The following is a 15,415-nucleotide window of genomic DNA, read 5'->3' as shown; positions in this document are numbered from 1 at the left end:
TGGGTGAGTGGGTGGGTGGGTGGGTGGGTGGGTGGGTGAGTGGGGTGGGTGGGTGGGTGAGTGAGTGGGTGGGTGGGTGGGTGGGTGAGTGGGTGAGTGGGGTGAGTGGGTGGGTGGGTGAGTGGGTGGGTGGGTGGGTGAGTGGGTGGGTGGGTGGGTGAGTGGGTGGGTGGGTGAGTGAGTGGGTGGGTGAGTGGGTGGGTGGGTGAGTGGGTGGGTGGGTGAGTGGGTGGGTGGTTGGGTGAGTGGGTGGGTGGGTGGGTGGGTGAGTGGGTGGGTGGGTGGGTGGGTGAGTGAGTGGGTGGGTGAGTGGGTGGGTGGGTGGGTGAGTGGGTGGGTGGGTGAGTGAGTGGGTGGGTGAGTGAGTGGGTGGGTGAGTGAGTGGGTGGGTGAGTGGGTGGGTGGGTGAGTGAGTGGGTGGGTGGGTGGGTGAGTGAGCGTGTGTGTGTGTGTCTATCTGCCTGTGTAGCGATCACTATTGGCAGGCTGGGCTACGTCTGTCCACAAGAGGTGGCACCCAACCTGCAACAGTTCATCCGTCCTTGGTGAGTCACCCACTCACCCACTCACTCACCCACCCACCCACTCACCCACCCACCCACCCACCCACCCACCCACTCACCCACCCACCCACCCACTCACCCACCCACTCACCCACTCACCCACCCACCCACCCCACTCACTCACCCACCCACTCACCCACCCACCCACTCACTCACCCACCCACCCACCCACTCACCCACCCACCCACCCACTCACCCACTCACCCACCCACTCACCCACCCACCCACTCACCCACCCACTCACCCACTCACCCACTCACCCACCCACCCACCCACCCACTCACCCACTCACCCACTCACTCACCCACCCACCCACCCACCCACCCACTCACCCACTCACCACTCACTCACCCACTCACCCACCCACTCACCCACCCACCCACTCACCCACCCACTCACCCACCCACTCACTCACCCACTCACTCACCCACCCACCCACTCACCCACCCACCCACCCACTCACCCACCCACCCACTCACCCACCCACCCACCCACTCACCCACCCACCCACCTACTCACCCACCCACTCACCCACCCACCCACCCACCCACCCACTCACCCACCCACCCACTCACCCACCCACCCACCCACTCACCCACCCACCCACCCACCCACTCACCCACCCACTCACCCACCCACCCACCCACCCACCCACTCACCCACTCACCCACCCACCCACCCACTCACCCACCCACTCACCACTCACTGTGTGTGTGACTGTCACCAGGTGCACGTCGCTACGCAATATCCGTGACAACGAGGAGAAGGACTCTGCCTTCCGCGGCATCTGCACCATGATCGGAGTGAACCCCAGTGGTGTGGTGCAGGTGGGTGGGTGGGTGGTTGAGTGGGTGGGTGGGTGGGTGAGTGGGTGGGTGGGTGGGTGGGTGAGTGGGTGAGTGGGTGAGTGGGTGGGTGAGTGGGTGGGTGAGTGGGTGGGGTGAGTGGGTGGGTGGGTGGGTGAGTGGGTGGGTGGGTGGGTGAGTGAGTGAGTGGGTGGGTGGGTGAGTGAGTGGGTGGGTGAGTGAGTGAGTGAGTGGGTGGGTGGGTGGGTGAGTGAGTGGGTGAGTGAGTGAGTGAGTGGTGAGTGAGTGGTGAGTGGGTGGGTGGGTGGGGTGGGTGGGTGGGTGGGTGAGTGAGTGGTGAGTGGGTGGGTGGGTGGGTGGGTGAGTGAGTGAGTGGGTGACTGAGTGAGTGAGTGGGTGGGTGAGTGAGTGGTGGGTGGGTGGGTGGGTGAGTGGGTGGGTGAGTGGGTGGGTGGGTGGGTGGGTGGGTGAGTGGGTGGGTGGGTGGGTGGGTGAGTGGGTGGGTGAGTGGGTGGGTGGGTGAGTGAGTGGTGAGTGAGTGGTGAGTGGGTGGGTGGGTGGGTGAGTGACTGAGTGGGTGGGTGAGTGAGTGAGTGGGTGACTGAGTGAGTGAGTGGGTGAGTGAGTGGTGAGTGAGTGGTGAGTGGGTGGGTGAGTGGGTGGGTGAGTGAGTGGGTGGGTGGGTGGGTGAGTGAGTGGTGAGTGAGTGGTGAGTGAGTGGTGAGTGGGTGGGTGGGTGGGTGGGTGGGTGAGTGAGTGGTGAGTGAGTGGTGAGTGAGTGGGTGGGTGGGTGAGTGGGTGGGTGAGTGGGTGGGTGGGTGGGTGGGTGAGTGGGTGAGTGGGTGGGTGAGTGAGTGAGTGGGTGGGTGAGTGAGTGAGTGGGTGGGGTGAGTGAGTGGAGTGGGTGAGTGAGTGAGTGGGTGGGTGAGTGAGTGGGTGAGTGAGTGGTGAGTGGGTGACTGAGTGGGTGAGTGAGTGGGTGAGTGAGTGGGTGAGTGAGTGGTGAGTGGGTGACTGAGTGGGTGAGTGAGTGTGTGAGTGAGTGGTGAGTGGGTGACTGAGTGGGTGAGTGAGTGGGTGAGTGAGTGGTGAGTGGGTGACTGAGTGGGTGACTGAGTGGCTTCTCTCTCCCAGGACTTCATCTTCTTCTGTGATGCGGTGGCATCCTGGATCAATCCCAAGGACGACTTGAGGGAGATGTTTTACAAGGTGAGCGACTCACTCACTCACCCACTCACCACTCACCCACCCACTCACCACTCACTCAGTCACCCACCCACTCACTCACTCACCCACTCACTCACTCACTCACCCACTCACCCACTCAGTCACCCACTCACTCACCCACTCACCACTCACTCAGTCACCCACCCACTCACTCACTCACCCACTCACTCACTCACTCACCCCACTCACCCACTCAGTCACCCACTCACTCACCCACTCACCACTCACTCAGTCACCCACCCACTCACTCACTCACCCACTCACTCACTCACTCACCCCACTCACCCACTCAGTCACCCACTCACCACTCACTCACCCACTCACTCACTCACCCACTCACTCACTCACTCAGTCACCCACTCACTCACTCACCCACTCAGTCACCCACTCAGTCACCCCACTCACCACTCACTCACCCACTCACTCACTCACCCACTCACTCACTCACTCAGTCACCCACTCACTCACTCACCCACTCACCTACTCACTCAGTCACCCACTCACTCACTCACCCACTCGCCACTCACTCACCCACTCACTCACTCACCCACTCACTCACCCACTCACCTACTCACTCAGTCACCCACTCACTCACTCACCCACTCACCCACTCACTCACTCACTCACCCCACTCACTCACTCACCCACTCACTCACTCACCCACTCGCTCACTCACCCACTCACTCACTCACTCACTCACCCACTCGCTCACTCACCCACTCGCTCACTCACCCACTCACTCACTCACCCACTCGCTCACTCACCCCACTCGCTCACTCACCCACTCGCTCACCTCACTCACTCGCTCACTCACTCACCCACTCACTCACCCACTCACTCACTCACCCACCCACCCACTCACTCACCCACTCACCTACTCACTCACTCACCCACTCGCTCACTCACCTACTCACTCACTCACCCACTCACTCACTCACCCACTCACTCACCTACTCACTCACTCACTCACCCACCCACTCACTCACCCACTCACCTACTCACTCACCTACTCACTCACTCACCCACTCACTCACTCACCTACTCACTCACTCACCCACTCACCCACCCACTCACTCACCCACTCACTCACCCACTCACCTACTCACTCACTCACCTACTCACTCACTCACCCACTCACTCACTCACCCACTCGCTCACTCACTCACCCACTCGCTCACCCACTCACTCACTCACCTACTCACCCATTCACTCACTCACTCACTCACCTACTCACCCATTCACTCACCCACTGGATACTGGATTTCTCTCTCTCCCCCCGTGTCTCTCTCCCCGTGTCTCACCGTGTCTCTCTCCCCGTCTCTCTCTCCCCGTGTCTCACCGTGTCTCTCTCTCACCGTGTCTCTCTCCCGTGTCTCTCTCACCGTGTCTCTCTCCCCGTGTCTCTCTCACCGTGTCTCTCTCCCCGTCTCTCTCTCCCCGTGTCTCACCGTGTCTCTCTCTCACCGTGTCTCTCTCCCCGTGTCTCTCTCCCCGTGTCTCTCTCCCCGTGTCTCTCTCCCCGTCTCTCTCTCCCCGTGTCTCACCGTGTCTCTCCCCGTGTCTTTCTCCCCGTGTCTCTCTCCCCGTGTCTCACCGTGTCTCTCTCTCACCGTGTCTCTCTCCCCGTGTCTCTCTCCCCGTCTCTCTCTCCCCGTGTCTCACCGTGTCTCTCTCTCTCACCGTGTCTCTCTCCCCGTCTCTCTCTCCCCGTCTCTCTCTCCCCGTCTCTCTCTCCCCGTGTCTCACCGGGTCTCTCTCCCCGTGTCTCTCTCCCCGTGTCTCTCTCCCCGTGTCTCTCTCCCCGTGTCTCTCTCCCCGTGTCTCTCTCCCCGTGTCTCACCGTGTCTCTCTCTCTCCCCGTCTCTCTCTCCCCCGTCTCTCTCTCCCCGTGTCTCACCGGGTCTCTCTCCCGTGTCTCTCTCCCCGTGTCTCTCTCCCCGTGTCTCACCGTGTCTCTCTCTCTCACCGTGTCTCTCTCCCCGTCTCTCTCTCCCCGTCTCTCTCTCCCCGTGTCTCACCGGGTCTCTCTCCCCGTGTCTCTCTCCCCGTGTCTCTCCCCGTGTCTCACCGTGTCTCTCTCTCTCTCCGGGTCTCTCTCCCCGTCTCTCTCTCCCCGTGTCTCACCGTGTCTCTCTCTCTCCCCGTGTCTCTCTCCCCGCGTCTCTCTCCCCGTGTCTCACCGTGTCTCTCTCCGTGTCTCTCTCCCCGTGTCTCTCTCACCGCGTCTCTCTCCCCGTGTCTCACCGTGTCTCAGATCCTGCATGGCTTCAAGAACCAGGTCGGGGAGGAGAATTGGAGGCGATTTTCGGATCAATTCCCACCGCCGCTGAAGGATCGCCTTTCACTCTACTACGGAATGTGACCCTGCCTGCCACTCGCCTCGTTCGTGGTGAGCGTTTGGACTCGCTCGCTCACTCACTCACTCACTCGCTCACCCACTCGCTCACTCACTCACTCACTCGCTCGCTCACCTCACTCAGTCAGTCACCCACTCGCTCGCTCACTCACTCACTCAGTCACCCACTCGCTCACTCGCTCACTCACTCTCTCACTCAGTCACCCACTCGCTCACTCGCTCTCTCACTCAGTCACCCACTCGCTCACTCGCTCACTCACTCTCTCACCCACTCGCTCACTCGCTCACTCACTCTCTCACTCAGTCACCCACTCGCTCACCTCGCTCACTCTCGCTCGCTCACTCACTCAGTCACCCACTCGCTCACACTCGCTCACTCACTCACTCACTCACTCGCTCACTCACTCACTCACTCGCTCGCTCACTCGCTCACTCACTCACTCGCTCGCTCACTCAACCACTCACTCACTCACTCAGTCACCCACTCGCTCACTCGCTCACTCACTCACTCGCTCGCTCACTCACTCAGTCACCCACTCGCTCACTCGCTCACTCACTCACTCGCTCGCTCACTCAACCACTCACTCACTCACTCACTCAGTCACCCACTCGCTCACTCGCTCACTCACTCACTCGCTCGCTCACTCAACCACTCACTCACTCACTCAGTCACCCACTCGCTCACTCGCTCACTCACTCTCTCACTCAGTCACCCACTCGCTCACTCGCTCACTCACTCTCTCACTCAGTCACCCACTCGCTCACTCACTCGCTCGCTCGCCCACTCACTCACTCAACCACTCACTCACTCACTCAACCACTCACTCAACTACTCACTCACTCGCTCACTCGCTCGCTCACTCACTCACTCAACCACTCACTCAACCACTCAGTCACCCACTCACTCGCTCACTCACTCGCTCGCTCACTCGCTCACTCACTCACCCACTCGCTCACTCACTCAGTCACCCACTCACTCGCTCACTCACTCACCCGCTCACCCACTCGCTCACTCACCCAGTGTCTCACTCACCTAGTGTCTCACTCACTCACTCACCCACTCGCTCACTCGCTCACTCACTCACTCGCTCAGTCACCCACTCACCCACTCACCCACTCACCCACCCACTCACCCACTCATCCACCCACTCACCCACTCACCCACCCACTCACTCACCCACTCACCCACTCACCCACCCACTCACCCACTCACCCACCCACTCACCCACCCACTCACCCACCCACCCACTGACTCACCCACTCACTCACCCACTCACCCACTCACCCACCCACTCACCCACTCACCCACCCACTCACCCACCCACTCACTCACTCACCCACTCACCCACTCACCCACCCACTCACCCACTCACCCACCCACTCACCCACCCACTCACCCACTCACCCACCCACTCACCCACTCACCCACCCACTCACTCACCCACTCACCCACCCACTCACCCACTCACTCACCCACTCACCCACCCACCCACTCACCCACCCACTCACTCATCCACTCACCCACTCACCCACCCACCCACTCACCCACTCACCCACCCACTCACCCACTCACCCACCCACTCACTCACCCACCCACTCACTCACCCACTCACCCACTCACCCACTCACCCACCCACTCACCCACTCACCCACCCACCCACCCACTCACTCACTCACCCACTCACCCACTCACCCACCCACTCACCCACTCACCCACCCACTCACTCACCCACCCACCCACTCACCCACTCACTCACTCACCCACCCACCCACCCACCCACCCACTCACCCACCCACTCACCCACTCACCCACTCACTCACCCACCCACTCACCCACTCACCCACCCACTCACCCACCCACTCACTCACCCACCCACCCACCCACTCACTCACCCACCCACTCACTCACCCACTCACTCACTCACTCACCCACCCACCCACTCACCCACCCACCCACTCACCCACCCACCCACTCACCCACCCACCCACCCACTCACTCACTCACCCACTCACTCACCCACCCACCCACTCACCCACTCACTCACCCACCCACTCACTCACCCCAATTTCTCTTTTGCAGATGCTGGCATGATCAGCGGTCCCAAAGTACTGAAGCAGAATCTGAAGCTAGCGGGAGGGGGGGGGGGTGGAGTTGGGGGTAGAGGAGGAGGTGGAGGTGGTGGACTTTGGTGAGGCGTGGTGAGGTCATGGACCCATCGCCTCCTGGTGCTTAGGATTGGTGAGGAGGGTGAGGAGGGTGAGGAAGGGGGGGTGGAGGCTGGTGAGCAGAGTGGTGAGGCGATGTAGAGTCGTGTTGGGATAGGTGAGCGGAGTTTGAGGTGATCGCCCCGCTCGCTCGCCCACCCGCTCACCCCGCCCGCTCGCTCACCCACCCCGCTCACCCGCCCGCTCACCCGCCCGCTCACCCGCCCGCTCACCCACCCGCTCACCCGCCCGCTCACCCGCCCGCTCACCACCTCACGAAGGGGGTCAGATGTCTTTCCCGGGTTTGGGGGATCTAGCCGGGGGTAGCTGGGAGAGGGTATCTGTGTAGCTGGGTTACACACGTCAGCTGGCCGCCAGGTAGCTGAGAGGGCTACGAGTTGGCCAGGTAGCTGGGAGGGTAGCTGAGAGGGGGGCTACGTGTTGGCCAGGTAGCTGGGAGGGTAGCTGAGAGGGGGCTACGTGTTGGCCAGGTAGCTGGGAGGGTAGCTGAGAGGGGGCTACGACTTGGCCAGGTAGCTGGGAGGGTAGCTGAGAGGGGGGCTACGTGTTGGGCAAACAGCTGGGTACGTGGGTGGGTAGCTGAGAGGGTATCTGGGTAGCTGAGTGGCTATACTGGGTAGCTGGGTAGCTATAATATAGCTGGGGGTAGCTGAGTGGGGTAGCTGGGACATCAGCTCGCTGGGGGTAGCTGAGAGGGGCTACGTGTTGGGCAAACAGCTGGGTACGTGGGTAGTTGGGAGGGAGGTTATCTCAGCTGTGCGTAGCTGAGTGGGCTATGAATTAGCTGTGTAGCTGAGTGGGCTATGAATTAGCTGTGTAGCTGAGTGGGCTATGAATTAGTTGGGTAGCTGAGTGGGCTATGAATTAGCTGGGTAGCTGAGTGGGCTATGAATTAGCTGTGTAGCTGAGTGGGCTATGAATTAGCTGAGTAGCTGAGTGGGCTATGAATTAGCTGTGTAGCTGAGTGGGCTATGAATTAGTTGTGTAGCTGAGTGGGCTATGGATTAGCTGAGTAGCTGAGTGGGCTATGAATTAGCTGTGTAGCTGAGTGGGCTATGGATTAGCTGGGTAGCTGAGTGGGCTATGAATTAGCTGTGTAGCTGAGTGGGCTATGAATTAGCTGTGTAGCTGAGTGGGCTATGGATTAGCTGTGTAGCTGAGTGGGCTATGAATTAGCTGTGTAGCTGAGTGGGCTATGAATTAGTTGGGTGGCTGAGTGGGCTATGGATTAGTTGGGTAGCTGAGTGGGCTATGAATTAGCTGTGTAGCTGAGTGGGCTATGAATTAGCTGTGTAGCTGAGTGGGCTATGAATTAGTTGGGTAGCTGAGTGGGCTATGAATTAGCTGTGTAGCTGAGTGGGCTATGAATTAGCTGTGTAGCTGAGTGGGCTATGAATTAGCTGTGTAGCTGAGTGGGCTATGGATTAGCTGTGTAGCTGAGTGGGCTATGAATTAGTTGGGTAGCTGAGTGGGCTATGAATTAGCTGAGTGGGCTATGAATTAGTTGGGTAGCTGAGTGGGCTATGAATTAGTTGGGTAGCTGAGTGGGCTATGAATTAGTTGGGTAGCTGAGTGGGCTATGAATTAGTTGGGTAGCTGAGGGGTAGCTGAGTGGGCTATGAATTAGCTGTGTAGCTGAGTGGGCTATGAATTAGTTGGGTAGCTGAGTGGGCTATGAATTAGCTGTGTAGCTGAGTGGGCTATGAATTAGCTGTGTAGCTGAGTGGGCTATGAATTAGCTGTGTAGCTGAGTGGGCTATGGATTAGCTGTGTAGCTGAGTGGGCTATGAATTAGTTGGGTAGCTGAGTGGGCTATGAATTAGCTGAGTGGGCTATGAATTAGTTGGGTAGCTGAGTGGGCTATGAATTAGTTGGGTAGCTGAGTGGGCTATGAATTAGTTGGGTAGCTGAGTGGGCTATGAATTAGTTGGGTAGCTGAGTGGGCTATCAATTAGTTGTGTAGCTGAGTGGGCTATGAATTAGTTGGGTAGCTGAGTGGGCTATGAATTAGCTGAGTAGCTGAGTGGGCTATGACTTAGTTGGGTGGCTGAGTGGGCTATGAATTAGTTGGGTAGCTGAGTGGGCTATGAATTAGCTGAGTAGCTGAGTGGGCTATGAATTAGTTGGGTAGCTGAGTGGGCTATGGATTAGCTGTGTAGCTGAGTGGGCTATGAATTAGCTGTGTAGCTGAGTGGGCTATGAATTAGTTGGGTAGCTGAGTGGGCTATGAATTAGCTGTGTAGCTGAGTGGGCTATGAATTAGCTGTGTAGCTGAGTGGGCTATGAATTAGTTGGGTAGCTGAGTGGGCTATGAATTAGCTGTGTAGCTGAGTGGGCTATGAATTATCTAAGTTACGTTTTAGTTAAGAGCTAGTCACATGACTAGTCAGGTGACTCGCACGCTCGCAAACCCTCTGTATCTGTGTGTGTGTGTGTCTGTGTCTCTGTGTGTGTCTCTCTATCTGTGTCTGTCTGTGTGTCTCTGTGTGTGTGTCTGTCTCTTTGTATGTGTCTGTGTGTGTGTCTGTGTGTCTCTGTGTGTGTGTGTGTGTCTCTCTCTGTGTGTGTCTCTCTGTGTGTGTCTGTGTGTGTGTGTCTCTCTGTCTCTGTGTGTGTCTCTCTCTCTCTCTGTGTGTCTGTGTGTGTCTCTCCCTCTGTGTCTCTCTCTCTGTCTCTCTGTGTGTCTGTGTGTCTGTGTGTGTCTGTGTGTGTCTCTCTCTCTCTCTGTGTGTGTCTGTGTGTGTCTCTCTCTGTGTGTGTGTCTGTGTCTATGTGATAGTATTGGTCTGTCCGTGTAAAAGTTAAGTTGAAGTAAACTTTTTTTTGCTAAGCCGAGTTTCATGTTAATGCTGATTAGTTAATTTCTGAACGTACAATGACGATGCTAAGATCTGACCCCCCCCCCCCCAGTCTCTACTACACCCTGAGTTGAGCTCTCGTGCTGATGATGATGAGCACTCGTGCTGATGATGATGATGATAAGAGCTCGTTACTGGGTAGATTGTGATGTTTAGAGCTGGTTACGATGATGTTTAGAGCTGGTTACGATGATGTTTAGAGCTGGTTACGATGATGTTTAGAGCTGGTTACGATGATGTTTAGAGCTGGTTACGATGATGTTTAGAGCTGGTTACGATGATGTTTAGAGCTGGTTACGATGATGTTTAGAGCTGTACGATTCACGAAGAGCCCCCCTCAGTTCGTTTTAAAGTTTTAAGTTGAGAGAGAGACTGGAAGGTTCACTGTGACACTGTCTATGTACTGTGTGTCTGTAGTGTACTGTGTGTAGTGTACTGTGTGTGTGTGTGTACTGTGTAGTGTACACTGTGTGGGTGTACACTGTGTGTACTGTGTGTGTGTGTACTGTGTGTGTGTACTGTGTGTGTGTACATTGTGTGTGTGTACATTGTGTGTGTGTGTGTACATTGTGTGTGTGTACACTGTGTGTGTGTGTACACTGTGTGTGTGTACACTGTGTGTGTGTACTGTGTGTGTGTACATTGTGTGTGTGTACATTGTGTGTGTGTGTACACTGTGTGTGTGTACACTGTGTGTGTGAGTCTCTGAGTGTTTTAATATTGGAGACAGATGTTGCCATAGCGAGGACAACCACTCAATCATCATCACAACCATCATCACCTCCACCACCATCACCACCTCCACCATCACCACCTCCACCATCACCACCTCCACCATCACCACCACCATCACCACCACCATCACCACCTCCACCATCACCACCTCCACCACCATCACCACCTCCACCACCATCACCACCATCATCACCATCACCACCTCCACCATCATCACCATCACCATCACCACCTCCACCATCACCACCACCATCACCACCACCACCATCACCTCCATCACCACCATCATCACCACCATCACCACCATCACCACCACCATCACCTCCATCACCACCATCATCACCATCACCACCACCATCACCACCACCACCATCACCACCATCACCACCATCACCACCATCATCACCACCACCATCACCACCATCATCACCACCACCATCACCACCACCATCACCACCACCACCTATTGTGTTGTACCACTGTGTGTGTGTCTGTGTGTGTTTGTACCACTGCGTGTGTGTCTGTGTGTGTTTGTACCACTGTGTGTGTGTCTGTGTGTGTTTGTACCACTGCGTGTGTGTCTGTGTGTGTTTGTACCACTGTGTGTGTGTCTGTGTGTGTTTGTACCACTGCGTGTGTGTCTGTGTGTGTTTGTACCACTGTGTGTGTGTCTGTGTGTGTTTGTACCACTGCGTGTGTGTCTGTGTGTGTTTGTACCACTGCGTGTGTGTCTGTGTGTGTTTGTACCACTGCGTGTGTGTCTGTGTGTGTTTGTACCACTGTGTGTGTGTCTGTGTGTGTTTGTACCACTGTGTGTGTGTCTGTGTGTGTTTGTACCACTGTGTGTGTGTCTGTGTGTGTTTGTACCACTGCGTGTGTGTCTGTGTGTGTTTGTACCACTGCGTGTGTGTCTGTGTGTGTTTGTACCACTGCGTGTGTGTCTGTGTGTGTTTGTACCACTGCGTGTGTGTCTGTGTGTGTTTGTACCACTGCGTGTGTGTCTGTGTGTGTTTGTACCACTGTGTGTGTGTCTGTGTGTGTTTGTACCACTGCGTGTGTGTCTGTGTGTGTTTGTACCACTGTGTGTGTGTCTGTGTGTGTTTGTACCACTGCGTGTGTGTCTGTGTGTGTTTGTACCACTGCGTGTGTGTCTGTGTGTGTTTGTACCACTGCGTGTGTGTCTGTGTGTGTTTGTACCACTGTGTGTGTGTCTGTGTGTGTTTGTACCACTGTGTGTGTGTCTGTGTGTGTTTGTACCACTGTGTGTGTGTCTGTGTGTGTTTGTACCACTGTGTGTGTGTCTGTGTGTGTTTGTACCACTGTGTGTGTGTCTGTGTGTGTTTGTACCACTGCGTGTGTGTCTGTGTGTGTTTGTACCACTGTGTGTGTGTCTGTGTGTGTTTGTACCACTGCGTGTGTGTCTGTGTGTGTTTGTACCACTGCGTGTGTGTCTGTGTGTGTTTGTACCACTGTGTGTGTGTCTGTGTGTGTTTGTACCACTGCGTGTGTGTCTGTGTGTGTTTGTACCACTGTGTGTGTGTCTGTGTGTGTTTGTACCACTGTGTGTGTGTCTGTGTGTGTTTGTACCACTGCGTGTGTGTCTGTGTGTGTTTGTACCACTGTGTGTGTGTCTGTGTGTGTTTGTACCACTGTGTGTGTGTCTGTGTGTGTTTGTACAACTTGTGTGTGTGTCTGTGTGTGTGTCTGTGTGTGTATTTGACGTTTTTACAACTTGTGTGTGTGGACACTGTTTAGGAGTAGGTGGGTGGGTGGGTGAGTGGGTGGGTTAGTGGGTGGTTGGGTTAGTGGGTGGGTGAGTTAGTGGGTGAGTGAGTGGGTGGGTGGGTTAGTGAGTGAGTGGGTGGGTGAGTTAGTGGGTGAGTGAGTGGGTGGGTGGGTGAGTGGGTGGGTGAGTTAGTGGGTGAGTGAGTGGGTGGGTGGGTTAGTGAGTGAGTGGGTGGGTGAGTTAGTGGGTGAGTGAGTGGGTGGGTGGGTGAGTGGGTGGGTGAGTTAGTGGGTGGGTGGGTGGGTGAGTGGGTGGGTGGGTTAGTGGGTGGGTGAGTGGGTGGGTGAGTGGGTGGGTTAGTGGGTGGTTGGGTTAATGGGTGGGTGGGTGGGTGAGTAGGTGGGTTAGTGAGTGAGTGGGTGAGTGGGTGGGTGGGTTAGTGAGTGAGTGGGTGAGTGGGTGGGTGGGTGAGTGGGTGGGTGGGTGAGTGGGTGGGTGAGTGAGTAGGTGGGTTAGTGAGTGAGTGGGTGAGGTGAGTGAGTGGGGGTGGGTGAGTGGGTGGGTGGAGTGGGTGGGTGGGTGAGTGGGTGAGTGGGTTAGTGGGTGGTGGGTGGGTGGGTGGGGTTAGTGGGTGGGTGAGTGGGTGGGTTAGTGGGTGAGTGGGTGAGTGGGTGGGTGAGTGGGTGGGTGAGTGGGTGAGGTGGGTTAGTGGGTGGGTGGTGGGTTAGTGGGTGAGGTGGGTGGGTGGTGGGTGAGTGGGTGGGTGAGTGGGTGGTTGGGTGGTAGTGGGTGGGTGGGTGGGTGGGTGAGTGGGTGGGTGAGTTAGTGGGTGGGTGAGTGGTGGGTGTGGTGAGTGGGTGGGTGGGTTAGTGGGTGGGTGAGTGGGTGGGTGAGTGAGTGGGTTGGTGAGTTAGTGGGTGGGTGAGTAGGTGGGTTAGTGAGTGAGTGGGTGGGTGAGTGGGTGGGTTAGTGGGTGGGTGGGTTAGTGGGTGGGTGGGTGAGTGGGTGGGTGAGTGGGTGAGTGAGTAGGTGGGTTAGTGAGTGGGTGGGTTAGTGGGTGGGTGGGTGGGTGGGTTAGTGAGTGAGTGGGTGAGTGGGTTAGTGGGTGAGTGGGTGGGTGAGTGGGTTAGTGGGTGAGTGAGTGGGTGAGTGGGTTAGTGGGTGAGTGAGTGGGTGGGTGAGTGGGTGGGTGAGTGGGTTAGTGGGTGGGTGAGTGGGTTAGTGGGTGAGTGGGTGGGTGAGTGGATAGGTGGGTGAGTGGGTGGGTGAGTGGGTGGGTGGGTTAATGGGTGGTTGGGTTAGTGGGTGGGTGGGTGGGTGAGTGGGTGGGTGAGTTAGTGGGTGGGTGAGTAGGTGGGTTAGTGAGTGAGTGGGTGGGTGGGTTAGTGGGTGGGTGAGTGGGTGGGTGAGTGAGTGGGTTGGTGAGTTAGTGGGTGGGTGAGTAGGTGGGTTAGTGAGTGAGTGGGTGGGTTAGTGGGTGGGTGGGTGAGTGGGTTAGTGGGTGAGTGAGTAGGTGGGTTAGTGAGTGAGTGGGTGAGTGGGTGGGTGGGTGGGTGAGTGGGTGAGTGAGTGGGTTAGTGGGTGAGTGAGTGGGTTAGTGGGTGAGTGAGTGGGTTAGTGGGTGAGTGAGTGAGTGAGTGGGTGGGTGAGTGGGTTAGTGGGTGGGTGGGTGGGTTAGTGGGTGAGTGAGTGGGTGGGTGAGTGGGTTAGTGGGTGGGTGGGTGAGTGGGTGGGTTAGTGAGTGAGTGGGTGAGTGGGTGAGTGGGTGGGTTAGTGGGTGGGTGGGTTAGTGAGTGAGTGGGTGAGTGGGTTAGTCGGTGGGTGGGTGAGTGGGTGGGTGAGTGGGTTAGTGGGTGAGTGAGTAGGTGGGTTAGTGAGTAGGTGGGTTAGTGAGTGAGTGGGTGGGTGGGTGAGTGGGTGGGTGAGTGGGTTAGTGGGTGAGTGAGTAGGTGGGTTAGTGAGTGAGTGGGTGGGTTAGTGGGTGAGTGAGTAGGTGGGTTAGTGAGTGAGTGGGTGGGTGAGTGGGTGGGTGGGTTAGTGGGTGGGTGGGTTGGTGGGTGGGTGTTTCCCGCTGTGCTGCGTTCCTGTACCCAGCCACTGTCTCTCCTGTCTCTCTCTCCCCGCCACTGTGATCCCTTCCCGCCAATAAAGAGTTGATGTTCTGTAGCATGTGAAGCGTCCTGTCCGTCACTCACTCACCCAGTCACTCACTCAGCTAGTCAGTCAGTCAGTCACTCAGTCAGTCACTCAGTCAGTCACTCAGTTACTCAGTCACTCAGTCAGCCAGTCACTCACTCAATCACTCAGTCAGCCAGTCACTCAGCCAGTCACTCAGTCAGTCATTCAGTCAGTCACTCAGTCACTCAGTCATTCAGTCAGCCAGTCACTCACTCAGTCACTCAGTCAGTCAGCCAGTCAGTCAGCCAGTCACTCAGTCAGCCAGTCACTCACTCAGTCACTCAGTCAGTCACTCAGTCACCCAGTCAGTCACTCAGTCAGTCACTCACCCACCCACTCACTCACCCACAAAGGTCCCCCGTGTAGCCTCTAGCAGGCTGTAGGGGCAAGTTCCCTCAGTAGCACCCACACACAAAGCTCCCCAGGTAGCCTCTAGCAGGCTGTAGGGGCAAGTGCTGTCAGTGGCACCTACACACAGACAAAGATCCCCCAGGTAGCCTCTAGCAGGCTGTAGGGGCAAGTGCTGTCAGTAGCAGCAGCGTCTATGAAGGCTACCGGCACTGTGGCTACACACACACTACACCACCACTACTACACTACACCACTACACTACACCACTACCACTACAGCTACACCAGGTACTCGTTTGAGGCTGAGTCGACCTAGGGGAGGCCCAGGACTGGTTCAGATAATCGTCACTGGCAGTGTTGGCCGTGATCGGGAATTGAACCCGGGTGGCA

At 56.9% G+C, this 15,415-nt stretch overlaps 1 long non-coding RNA gene across 1 annotated transcript; it reads left to right on the top strand.

Annotated features, from left to right (window-relative positions):
• Positions 1 to 443: 443 nt before the first annotated feature.
• On the top strand, positions 444 to 7,107 carry LOC144738924 (uncharacterized). The gene is made up of 5 exons (XR_013589327.1): positions 444 to 545; positions 1,291 to 1,390; positions 2,504 to 2,578; positions 4,851 to 4,985; positions 7,033 to 7,107. It is a non-coding gene; the product is annotated as an uncharacterized LOC144738924 (long non-coding RNA).
• The last annotated feature ends 8,308 nt before the right edge of the window (positions 7,108 to 15,415 follow it).

Source organism: Lampetra planeri, unplaced genomic scaffold, assembly GCF_965212315.1.
Source record: "Lampetra planeri unplaced genomic scaffold, kcLamPlan1.2.h2 scaffold_1225, whole genome shotgun sequence".
Taxonomy (NCBI): Eukaryota; Metazoa; Chordata; class Hyperoartia; order Petromyzontiformes; family Petromyzontidae; genus Lampetra; species Lampetra planeri.
The sequence above is the reverse complement of the archived record's forward strand: the minus strand, read 5'-3'. Positions and strand labels throughout refer to the sequence as shown.